The sequence below is a fragment of the Oryctolagus cuniculus genome, chromosome 12, assembly GCF_051225735.1.
Source record: "Oryctolagus cuniculus isolate XC-2025 breed Fujian yellow rabbit chromosome 12, ASM5122573v1, whole genome shotgun sequence".
NCBI classification, from domain to species: domain Eukaryota; kingdom Metazoa; phylum Chordata; class Mammalia; order Lagomorpha; family Leporidae; genus Oryctolagus; species Oryctolagus cuniculus.
The window spans coordinates 80311418-80323512 of record NC_142878.1 but is presented as its reverse complement, the minus strand read 5'-3'; the positions used below and the strand labels follow the sequence as shown (position 1 = coordinate 80323512).

General features: G+C 45.3%; 1 protein-coding gene across 26 annotated transcripts in view; it reads right to left on the bottom strand.

Annotated features, from left to right (window-relative positions):
• Nucleotides 1-12095, bottom strand: part of CGNL1 (cingulin like 1) — a 177177-nt gene that overhangs the window by 149224 nt on the left and 15858 nt on the right. For 5 of the 26 annotated variants that reach the window (XM_089310439.1, XM_070054252.2, XM_070054257.2 and 2 more), the window contains one exon: nucleotides 6390-6430. The exons of the other annotated variants lie outside the window; for them this stretch is intronic. The gene's annotated coding sequence lies outside the window, so the exon portion shown is untranslated. The remainder of the gene's footprint in view (nucleotides 1-6389; nucleotides 6431-12095) is intronic. 26 annotated transcript variants of the gene reach the window in all.

Here is a 12095-nt window from a genome sequence, read left to right as displayed (position 1 = left end):
CGACGCCAGCGGCAGCTTAACCCACCGCGTCCACTCATCATCCAGCCTTCTCTTCTCCTTGAAACCACCTGAGAAACTGGAATTTGGTCCTCCACGCGGACTCAGTCATCCAGCCGTCCCACCACCAGACCTCATCTGCAAAAACCATACTTGTCCAGCCACCAGCAAACTTGGTATAACCAACTGTCTACCAAAAGCTCAACCCCCAACAGTGTGCCTGGTGCCACAAGGCTGCCTGGAGGCGGGGCGGCCCAAGGGTAACTCCTAAGTGAACCTGTCTGCAGGGAGCCAGGTGCGTGGATCCACGGCCACGCTCCCCCTCTGACCCTAAAGGCCCTGCAGAAGGAGACAGAAGCAATTATTCAGGGGCACTGGAAAGAGGACAAAAACGAGCCACACTGGAGGAGTAACCGAAGGCCATCCCTCCCCGTGCCAATGCTGCCCAGGGATTCCCCAGGCCCACATGAGGCTCCAAATGAAGCGCCATCAGCCAGGAGGAAAGAAACGTCTAGACCTCGGCTCTGCCCCCAGCCAGTGACTGGAGGCCAGCGTAGACCCTAGGGGGTGCCTGTGAGGGCTCCAGGCTGCAGTCCTCCCTACCATGCTCCCCTTAGGCCTGGCCAGTTCCAGAGCCTCTCCCAACCTTTGTAGCAATTCCATGAGCCTTACAATATCCTCCTGGGATGTTCTCTTTTGCTAAAATTTAAGAACCAGGATTGATGTTCTCATGGAGATAAGAAGGGCCCCAGCTCCCCAGAGATGATCCACACTGGCTGAAGTTACAGTGCCCAGCCCAAAGGCAAGTACTGGCACGCCTCTGAGGGGGTCAGCTCCAGGGCCCTGCATGGATATGAAAATCCACAGAGTCTTTGCATAAAGTGGCACAAGCACAGGCAGCCATTTGGCATGGTAACTAACCCACCACTTGGAAGTCCACACCCGTTTCCTGCTAATGTGCACCCTGGGAGGCAGCAGGCAGTGTCTCAGTACTTGGGTCCCTGCCAGCCATGTAGAAGACCTGGACTGAGTTCCTGGCTCCCGGCTTCTGCCTCTCTGGTCCAACCCCAGCTACTATGGGCATTTTGGGGAGTGAACCAACAATATGGGAAATAGCACTCTTTATCTCTCTCATAAATAAAATTAATCTAAAAATTAGTGTAATCGAGAATAGGCATTTAACTGGTAGATGAGATACCTGCATCCCATGTCAGAGTACCTGGGCTCATTTCCTGGCACTAGTGCCCTACTCCAGCTTCCTACCAACGCAGGCTCTGGGAAGCCACAGTGAGAGCTTAAGTACTTAAGTTCCTGCCACCCACGTGGAAGACTTGGATTGCATTCCTAGCTTCTGGTCTCAGCCCCAGCCATCCCTGGCCACTGGGGACTTTTGAGGAGTGAACCAGGAGGTAGCAGCTTTCTCTACCTCTCACATAATAAGAAAGAGTAATAAACAAAATAACATAGTATGTAACACAACATAACTTATACATGTCCTCCTATAGACCTGAAACCATCCCTTGATAGCATTTATACTGTGTGAGGTATTAGGCAAAGTAAGTTATTATTCTATGTTGTTTAGGAAATAATGACAATTTTTAAAAAGTCTCTACATGTTCAGTACACACACTTTTTTTTTTTCTCAATATTTTTGGCCTGTGGTTGACTGAATCCAAGGATATGAAACTCAGGGATATGCTTGTGTGTGTGTGTGTGTGTGTTTTTTTAAGTTTATTTATTTTATTTATTTGAGAGGCAGAGTTAAAGACAGAAAGAGGAAGAGACAGAGAAAAAGGTCCTCCATCCGCTGGTTCACTCCCCAAATAGCCGCAGTGGTCAGAGATGGGGCAATCTAAACCCAGGAGCCTCCTCTGGGTCTCCCACACGGGTGCAGGGGCCCAAGCACCCGCATCATCTAATGCTGCTTTTCCCAGGCAATAGCAGAGAGTGGGATGAGAAGAGGAGCAGCTGGTACCACAACCTGTGCCCATATGGGATGCTGGAGCCACAGGCAGAGGCTCAGCCCGCTACGCCACAGCGCCAGCACCAGAACCCAGGATATGAAGGGCCAAGTGTTGATGCAAGGAACCAGAAGTGTGCGCCGTTACAGGAGCAAGCATGGTATCCGTTCCCACAGAGGCAGCAGTCTCACGACTATGAGAGCTGGAGGCACAGCCGTCACCACTGTGCAGTCTAGGGACAAAGAGACTTACAAACTGAGAACCACTGAAGATACCAAGGGGGCCTGCGCTGTGGCAGAGTAGATAAGGCCGCCGCCTGCAGTGCCGGCATCCCTTATGGGCGCCGGTTTGAGTCCCGGCTACTCCACTTCCGATCCAGCTCTCTGCTAACGGCCTTGGAAAGCAGTGGAAGGTGGCCCAGACCTTGAGCCCTTGCACCCACATGGGAGACCCAGAAGAAGCTCCTGGCTTCAGATCGGCCCAGCTCCAGCCATTAAGGCCTTTTAGGGGGTAAACCAGCAGACAGATCTCTCTCCCTCTCTCTCCCTCTCTCTGTAACTCTGCCTTTCAGATAAATAAATAAATAAATCTTTAAAATATATATATATATATATACACCCAAGGAATAAATAGGATTAATACGAATGAAAATGATGAGGCTTATTTAGTACCTATGTTTTACTAACTCAGGGAAATGCTTCCTTATTAAAATTGCAATGAAAACACTAAATATGTAGTCTCAGCATTTAAAGAAATAAGCTCAGGATCAGACAAATGAACTAATACAAAATACCTAATTGCCCAACATGCTCCATAATCAAGCTATTATTTTTCTTTATTTTGTATTTATCAAATTAAGTTTTAAAACTTCTGGCTTTGTTTTTAAAAATTTATTTATGGGTCTGCTGCTGTGGCATAGCGGGTAAAGCCAGCATCCTACGTGAGCACTGGTTCAAGTCCCGGCTGCTCCACTTCCAATCCAGCTCTCTGCTATGACCTGGGAAAGCAGTAGAAGATGGCCCAAGTCCTTAGGCCTCTGCACCCACGTGGAGGACCTGGAAGTAGCTCCTGGCTCCTGGCTTCAGATCGGCTCAGCTCTCTGCCTCTCTGTAACTCTGCCTTTCAAATAAATCTTTAAAAAATCTATTAAAAAAAAAACAACACAGGATTATAAACAAGTATTCACAATTCCCCAAATTCCCTCACACTCCCAAAATTCACTTTTACTCACTTAACAGACCTTTGCCCTAGGTCAGAAATCCTCAATAGAAACAGAAAGAGTCCATATTCTCTGCTCTTAAGGCAAGACCAAGAGGTCCCTGATTGTCATGAAGATGTAGAATAAAGTCAGGACTGTAGCATTATTTATTTCTGGTGAACTATCTCCCACCCCCAATTAGGATTTTCATCAGCAACAAAATTACATCAGTCCTGCATCTTCAGAAGAACATTAAGCATCATTTCAAACAAAATTATTTCATTCTTTGGTTCCATTCAAAATTTCCACCAACAAAGCAAATTACTCAAATATAGACAGTAATTAGTACTTGGGGATTAAATTCCACGTTGACCAAGAAGAGCTCAGGAAAGGGCATTTGGCACAGTGCGTAAGGCATTGCTTGGGCTTGAACCCAGAGAATTTGGGTTCAATTTCCAGCTCCACTTCCAATTCCCATTTCCTGAAAATGCACACCCTGGGAGGGAGTGACTAACTCAAGTACTTGGGTTCCTGCCACCCAATGGGAGACCCAGATGGAATTCCGAGCTACTGGTTTTGGCCTGGCCCAGCCCTGACTGTCACAGTCATTTGGGGGAATGAACCAGCACATGAAATCTCTCTCTGCTTTTTAAGTAAAATGAAAATAGAAAATAATTTTTAAAACAACAAAAGCTTAGAGTTAATGTAGTTAAAGGAAACACAGGACAATTGTTTTTTAAAAACATAAGGTCTAAACACCACATAACATCCTCCATCCAAAGTGCCTTTCTCTGCATGGTGATGTTCAAGTGCATTAAAACAACGGAAGTGTGTGTACCTTCGCCAAGTGGCCAACAACCTGCCAGTTTGAGTAAACTCAATTCACACTAGGACACGAGCCTGGTTTTCCTACATGCTCTGTAATTAGGTTTGTAACAAGACTCATTTTTCCAAGAACACACTGTGCGCATCCTACGGCTGCCAGGGGCTCACGCTTTCCCACAGCGCTCCCATGTACCTTGGGAGCGGGAGCAGCCAGCACTTCCCAGCACTGCAGTGCAGGGCCGACAAGTGGCAGAATGCAAACCGACATGATCACCTAATCCCAGGCATTCCATTCATTGCTCTCCTATTTAAATTATATAGACATTCAAAATACCCCCTTAACAGTATCTTGCTTGTATGAAAAAAAAAAATTGTAATTAAAAAACAAAAAAAAAAAGGAAAGGAAAAACACACATATGCATATGTAAAAATAGGAAGAAGCAGCACACCTAAACATAAGCAGCTGTTTATCTTGGTGAAAGAGCAGAAAACAGCTTTTCATTTTCATCTTAGACTTTTCTAGAATTCCAAGTGTTTTACTGTAAGTATCTATTGTTTTTAATCATCACAATTACAAATGAAGAAAGGTCAGAATTTTAAATGTACAAGGTGTTCTACTTTATATTTTGTAAATATTTTAAAAGTTATGAAGATTCCTGCTGTGGTTTGAAGGCCCCCACCAAAACCAAAGTTCAAATTTAATTGCCATTGTAACAGTATTAAAAAGGGATGGGGCTAGTGCTGTGGTGTAGCAGGTAAAGCCACTACCAGCAGTGCCAGCATCCCATATGGGCGCTGGGATGAAGACCTTTCCCTCCCTCCCTCAATCCCTCCCTCCCTCCCTCCTCCCCTTTCTCTCTCCCTTTAAAATAAATAAATAAATAAATCTTAAAAAAAAAAGTGGGGGGGGCCTTTAGGAAGTGATTAGATCTTGGGGCTCTATCTTCATGGATAGCTTAATGTCTTCATCTAGGAAGTCATTTCCTAATGACTAGGATGGGTCTGGCCTGACTTGCTTGTCTTTCTGCTTTCTGCCATGTTATGATGGTACAGAAAGCCCTCATTAGACAATGACATCATACTCTTGCACCCCCACCTCCAAAATGGTGAGTCAAATAAAGTTCTACTGTTTATAAATTACCCAATCTGGGGGTGTTCTGTTATAGCAACCCAAAGTCCATCAACAACAGATAAACAATTACTGAGACATTGTCATAAAATGAAATATGAGAAATTAGCATTTAACAATGAGGAAGAACGACTCAGTGCTATCTGCAGATCCAGGGATGAATTTCACAAGTCTAATACTAAGTAGAAAAAGCCAGGCTCAGAAAAAGGCATTCTGAACAGGATTCTCTTTTTATGAAGTCCAAGAATAATGAAAACCTATCTGTGAAGACAGAAACAAAACATGGTTCTCTCAGTTGTGGAGTAAAAGGCAGGAAGCATGAGAAAACTTCCAGAAGATTCTGTATACTTAGGATTTGTGTACTTTGAAAAAAAAACTGGGCTCATGCCGTTGTAAGCATTTACTAACTGTATGGTTGTAGAAAAAATTCTTAAGCTTTCCAAGCCTCAGTGTGTACATCTGAACATGGGGAGAGAGACCACATCATTACCTGCTTCATGAGAATGTGGAGAGAATAAGGCCAGTCAAGCACTTCCCGCGGTGCCCCAGCACACGATGCAGCCCACAACATCTATGGAGGTCTCCCGCAGTGCCAGGCACTGCTCATTTAAGCTCTGACTACGCAGTGATACCATCTGTCCCAGTTCCTGTCCTTATCTGTTAGGGCCAGGGCACGGCGGTGACCTGGGCATTCAGGAGTCATCGGTGTGTAACCCCGACCCCAGCTTTCATTCCCGGGAGAAGGCTGAATCACTAGTTATGCTGCTGCCAGGAGGATTAATCACATCAGGATTAATCACAGGCCATTGAAGAGAAAAACGATGTTAGCTTCTGAAAGCAGTAGCTGCTTTTTGCGGGAAGACAAAGAATATTTTATTCCGGTGGAATAATTCATTTTAAACTGAGAGGTCAGCTGGGAACTAAAGAGCTCATCTTTCTTCCCTAGGCAAGAGCAGAGACAGCTAACTCACAGCTCAAAGTTGTTCATGGTGGCGAGCTACATTGATTATAACGTAGTTCAGATTTACAACAAAAATCATCTTGAGAGAACCTGTCTACTGTGTAAAAGAACTGAAAATTCTCATCATGAAGCCAGGGGATCGGATGATACAAGCTCCTTTTAATTAAATGAAATATTATAAATGCTGAAGCAATCATCTCCAGTTTACAAAATTAACCTGCAGATTTAAGAATGACTCACGTCTCGCAAACTCTTCACCCAAGAAAAGGCAGCTTGCCTGAACTGAGGCCCAGCCCCACCATTCACCAGCTGTCTCACCTTGGGCAAGTTGCTCCAGCTCTCTGCATCCACTTTACTCTCTGTGAAATGGGATGATAATAGGGTTGTTACAGGAAGTAAATGAGTTGCCACACGTCAAGTACTTAGAACACGAGTGGTAAAGAAATGTTACTGTGGTTAATGTGTATTATATTTTTTGATGTAAACACAGAATTCATCTAGAGCTATACAACTGATTCACAATATTTACAGATACAATAGACTGAAAATCCAAAGAGGACATGTAGTAAAACTACACTGAGTGAGGATGAATATTTGGGTTTTGTAGGTACACAAATGTACACAGAGACACACACATACACACAACACACAGAGTAAATCTCTCTCTCTCCATCTCCATCTCCATCTCTCTCAAGAAATTTAAATCAGGTCAACTCCAGAACATAATGTACCAATGATCTCAGGTTCTTTGGATGCCAAAATGATTCTGAAAAAGTAGCAATCTTCTTCCAAATATTTCTAAGGACCCATTAAAACACACACACACACACTGAAAAGGTATTCAAGTAATTGCTGTTTGTATTTCAAAATCATGCTGCAAACTTTCCAGGGCACATCTGAGGAGCAAAGTGGATAATGGTCAAACATGGACTCTTTTCCGCCCACAGCCGAGCAGACCTACTAAAATTTTATATTTTCCTCCCATTGTGAAGGCTGAAAAGCTTTGCATTTTGTTCCAAAGGAAATGATCTTACCATAGCTGGATGATATCATCATTGTCTGAGTAAAGTGGGTATCCGGTAGCCATTACAGAAGGGCTGACTGCTAGACCCCAAGGGTATTCAAGTGAAAAGCAACTCAATGGAAATGTCAGGTGCGACACTCCCTCTCTTGATTTACAGGAGTGAGTGCAACATAATGGGGTACTCTACTTCCTCCTCCCCTCTCTTGTTAATAAAAAGGCTTTCCATTATGGAAGAGAATTCTTAAAACTCCTAGCATGGGGGCCGCCACTGTGGCTCACTTGGTTAATCCTCCGCCTGCAGCGCCGGCATCCTATATGGGCGCCAGTTCTAGTCCCGGCTGCTCCTCTTCCAGTCCAGCTCTGCTGTGGCCCGGAAGGGCAGTGGAAGATGGTCCAAGTACTTGGGCCCCTGCACCTGCATGGGAGACCAGGAGGAAGCACCCAGCTCCTGGCTTCGGATCGGCGCAGCGCTGGCCATAGCAGCCATTTGAGGGGGTGAACCAATGGAAAGAAGACCTTTCTCTGCCTTTCTCACTGTCTATAACTCTACCTGTCAAAAAAAAAAAAAAAAAAAAAAAAAAAAACCCTCCTAGCATGGATAATCCTTTAATCCCACCAGCTCCTCTACCCCCTAACACTCTCTTCTAGCAACAGCAGCCAGTCAGGTTGGAAACCACCCCCCTCCACCCCGCTGTTACTGTGGTTTTCTATGGTTTTCAAGATCACATAATTAAGACAGAAACTTTCTGCTGTGTTTGTTTACAGTATCAAAGAATCTTATTCTGTTGACATTCTAGTACAGTGGGGTTGGCATCCTACATTGGAGTGCTGGTTCAAGTTCCAGCTACCCAACTTCTGATCCAGCTCCCCACTAACGCACCTGGGAAGGCAGCAGCAGATGGCCCAAGTGCTTGAGCCCCTGCTACACACAGAGGAGACCCAGATGGGGCTCCTGGCTCTGGCCTGGCCCAGACCTTGCTGGTGAGGTCATTTGAGGCATGAACGTGCAGATTAAAGATCTCTCCCTTGCATGTTCTCTCTCTCCCCCTCTCTGTGCCACTCTTTCAAATAAGTAATTTTTTTCAAAAAATTAAATCCTTAAAAAAGAAAACTTCTTGTTCTATACCTAACACAATTTTTAAGACAGATAGCTCTCCACTGAAGGCACATATGATAAACACAAGAAGGCCCTTCCTGGCAAAGAGCTCTTCCAGTATTATTATCCAGAACTCTGCAAGTAGTCTCCAATAGGAGACAGACTATGAATCTAAACTTTCATACTCAGATTGATTCCTTAGTAATGAATTTGAGTCTGGGAGCTCAAGGAAAAAGTAAGAAATGACAGTCAAATTTTATTTGCAAGAGAAATGTCCTACAGAATCAACTTTTCTTGCTGACGTGAGCTACTGGGTTGCAGTTGAACACTTCACAAAGTTGCTCTGAATCTTGATCCAAACATTCACTCACTCTTCAGACGCGAACCTGACTCTGTGAGGTGTACGACACCGTGCCAAGTACCAAAGAAGATAAAAAGTGCCTTTCACGCCTGGACCTCTTCCCCTCCACCACGTCCCCTCATAGTGATCACACATGGCACGATGGCACACCTCTCCCTTCTTTCTTGCTTCCAATAATGTCCATCTTAGGGCCCTGCTTTCCCCTCAAGCTCCCCATCCCTACATCCCATTAAGAAACATCTATCACTTTTCACTATGAAGGCAATACAGTGCTTTTTCTAAAATTCAGTAAGAAGGGCAGCATAAAATAAAAAAGGAAATTTCCCTCTGACCACACTACCAATCCCACAGCCCAGAATACCAAGTTTCTTGGGATTTCTTCCAGAAATTTTTATTCACAATCCAGAATTAATACTTTTGGGGCCGGCACTGTGGCATAGCAGGTAAAGCCACCACCTGCAGGGCCGGTATTCTATCTGGGTGCCGGTTTGAGTCCAAGCTGCTCTGCTTCCAATCCAGCTCTCTGCTGTGGCCTGGGAAAGCAGCAGAAGATGGCCCAAGTGCTTAGGCCCTTGTACTCACTGGAGAGACCTGAAAGAAGCTCTTGGCTCCTGGTTTCAGATGGGCTTAGCTCCAGCTGTTGTGGCCATTTGGGGAGTGAACCAGCAGATGGAAGACCTCTTTCTCTCCCTCTTTGTGCCTCTGCCTCTCTGTAATTCTGCCTTTCAAATAAATAAATATTTAAAAAGAATACTTTTCTAAAAACTACCAAGGGATCTCAAAAAATAGAGTTGTATCTTGCTTTTAGAAAAAGAAAAACTTACTTTGTTGTCTTTCTATTGACACCTCTGGATTTGTCCAGTATTTGTGCCTTCACTTATTTAACCACTCCTCTACTGAAAGCATTTAGTTTCTTGCTAGTGTTGTGCCACAACAACGTCACAGTAGCGATCTTCAAGTTCACCAACACACTTGTGCAAGTGCAGTCATAAAGTAAGTGCCTAACCGTGGAAGGGTTAAGTCACAGTATGTACATTTTTACTTTTGAAAACTCAACACCAGTGGCTACCTACCCATGATGACTGCCCATTTCCTCCCAGCCAACAAAGCCCTCCCTTTGTTCCCTGTGCTCCAGGGAAGGCAGAACCCCTATCCAGCCATAATACTACCCTACACACAAGCCAAGGGTGCCCCATCTCCCAAGCCAGTCATTGATTTAGGTGTAGGTTCTGACCTGGCTCTGCCAAAGAAGCCTAGAGTCTTTCTGCCCAGAGCTCCTGGCGAAAATTTTCTCTGCTTTGCTCTTTTCTTATCTATAGACATCACTGTATATGAAGATGTGGTAGTTGAAGTGACTGCAGCCACACTGGGACCATGAGAACACAAGTTTAAGAGCAAACATCTAACACTCATTGAGGCTGGCAAAGAAAAAAAGTGTTTAATGAACCCTCTGAACTGCCCCAACTTTGGATTTCTTATTTATATTTGGTAAATAAGGAATCATTCCAGTTCTTCCTTCCCTTTAAAAAATAAAAATTGTAGTTCTCAACTGTGTTTTAAGCAAACAGTACATTTTTAGAAGGAAGTTGCGTTTACCCTCAGTAAGTCTGAGATCACTTAATTGCACAAAAACACCCACTGAATTTATAATCCCACCCAGGGCACACACGGGAGTGTGTCTCCTCACACCCTTAGCTCCCTGAGGTTTGAGTTCCCAGCTGTTCTCAGAGCCTTGTCTTCCTTAGAGAGTGGAGCCACTCTTCGTTAAACACAGAACATGTTGCAAAAGGGTGTGAGAGAGGCTGCTGGCCCTTGGCCACTATTTCTTTCTGTCTCTGCCATGTCGTTCCACTGAGGCACAAGGTTCCCGTGGCTTCTTCAGGGAAGTAGACATTGTCATCCCAGGGCCCCACACCAGTCACTCATCAGCCAGCCGGGGAAGGACCAGCATGATTAGACTGGGGCGATGTGGCTCCCATCTGCTTCTTAGGACCTGCTCAGCTGAACTCTTAAGGCTGTTTCTCTGGATATACAAAGAAGGCTCTGGAAGCTTCGCCTCAGAGTCCTGCTGAAGACCGGGCCTGGGGCATGGTGCACACAGCCCGTGCTGCTGAACTGTGCCCAACTATGAACGGTAGGACTTCGGCTGACTTCGCCACAGATCTTAGGCAGAGAGAGGACCTTGTTTTGCTCCTTCTTCATCCTCTTGACTCTCGACTGTCTCATTTCTGCCACCTTAGAGGGCAGCCTGTCAGGTCCGGACTGCTGACCAGAAGAACAGCAAGCCCATCATGTCTGGTTCCCCTTCCGACAGGAGCGCTACTGCAGTGACAGGAAATGAACAAGCCGTGGTCAGCTGAGAGGCAGGGCCTGCCACGCTCCTTACCCGTCATTGCCAAGGCCTGGGCTGGTACCTGCACACACTGTGGTTAATTTTTCACCCAGCTGGCCTGGGTTTTGCAAGCTCCCAAAACACTGGTTTAGCCCTGTTTCCCTCTTCCCTCTCATTTATTCTCTACCATTGTGGTGAACCGAGTTACTGTTGCCAGTACTTCACTCCTTGGTACACACCATCTTCTGTTCATGTGACTGCCTCACCAGCCCCTAGAGCAGGCCAAGTGCATTGCCTCACTCCCCTGATGTTGGGCTTGGCCATGCGATTTGTTTTGGCTGAAGGAACACAGGCAGAACTGACAGCGGGCAAGTTATGAGCCCAAACCTTCCAAGGCACCGTGCATCTCCACCTCCCCTCTTCCGATGCTTCTGGGATCTGCCAGGACACCAGCCTGTCCAGCCTGGCTGCTGCCCCTTCACCCTGGGATCCCCAAGAAATACACGTGGCTCAGATCGGAATGCAAATGGAGGCCTGAAGTCTGGCTTGGCCCAGCCAATTAACCAAACCACACCCAACCTACAGACGAATGAGTGGAAAATAAATGTCTGTGGTTAGAAGGCATTGAGATTGGAGACTGATTGTTACACAGCAATATAACCCACACGGCAAAAACCAATATAACCATTGTAAGAGCAAATATAACTAAATTTGCCTGGTACATAATAGACTTGCAATGATAAATTATCTGTGTTTATTTTAAGGAGACCCGAATCCATTCATCAAAGAAAGATACGTGGTATACCCCTACACCCCAATACGTGGCGTACCCCTATACCCCTACCTGTGAGGCAACATGCTAGGCCCACAGGAAGCTGAGTAAAAAGAAAGATACAAGGGTAGCTAATTCTTGCACTCCAAGCTTCCTCCTCTGTATTGGCAAAGCCTCCGCTTGGGTCATGTATGCATTGGCTTCCCCGAGTTAACTCACAAAACGGCTAAGATTCAGCATCTGTGCACTTCAGTGATCTCAGACATACTGAGGGTAAGCGCGACTTCCTTCTAAAAGTGTACTGTTTGCTTAAAACACAGTTGAGAACTACAAATTATTTTTTAAAGGGAAGGAAGAACTGGAACGATTCCTTATGAACTCCTTAGCCCTACTAAATTTTTTTTTTTTTTTTTTTTTTTTTTTTGACAGGCAGAGTGGA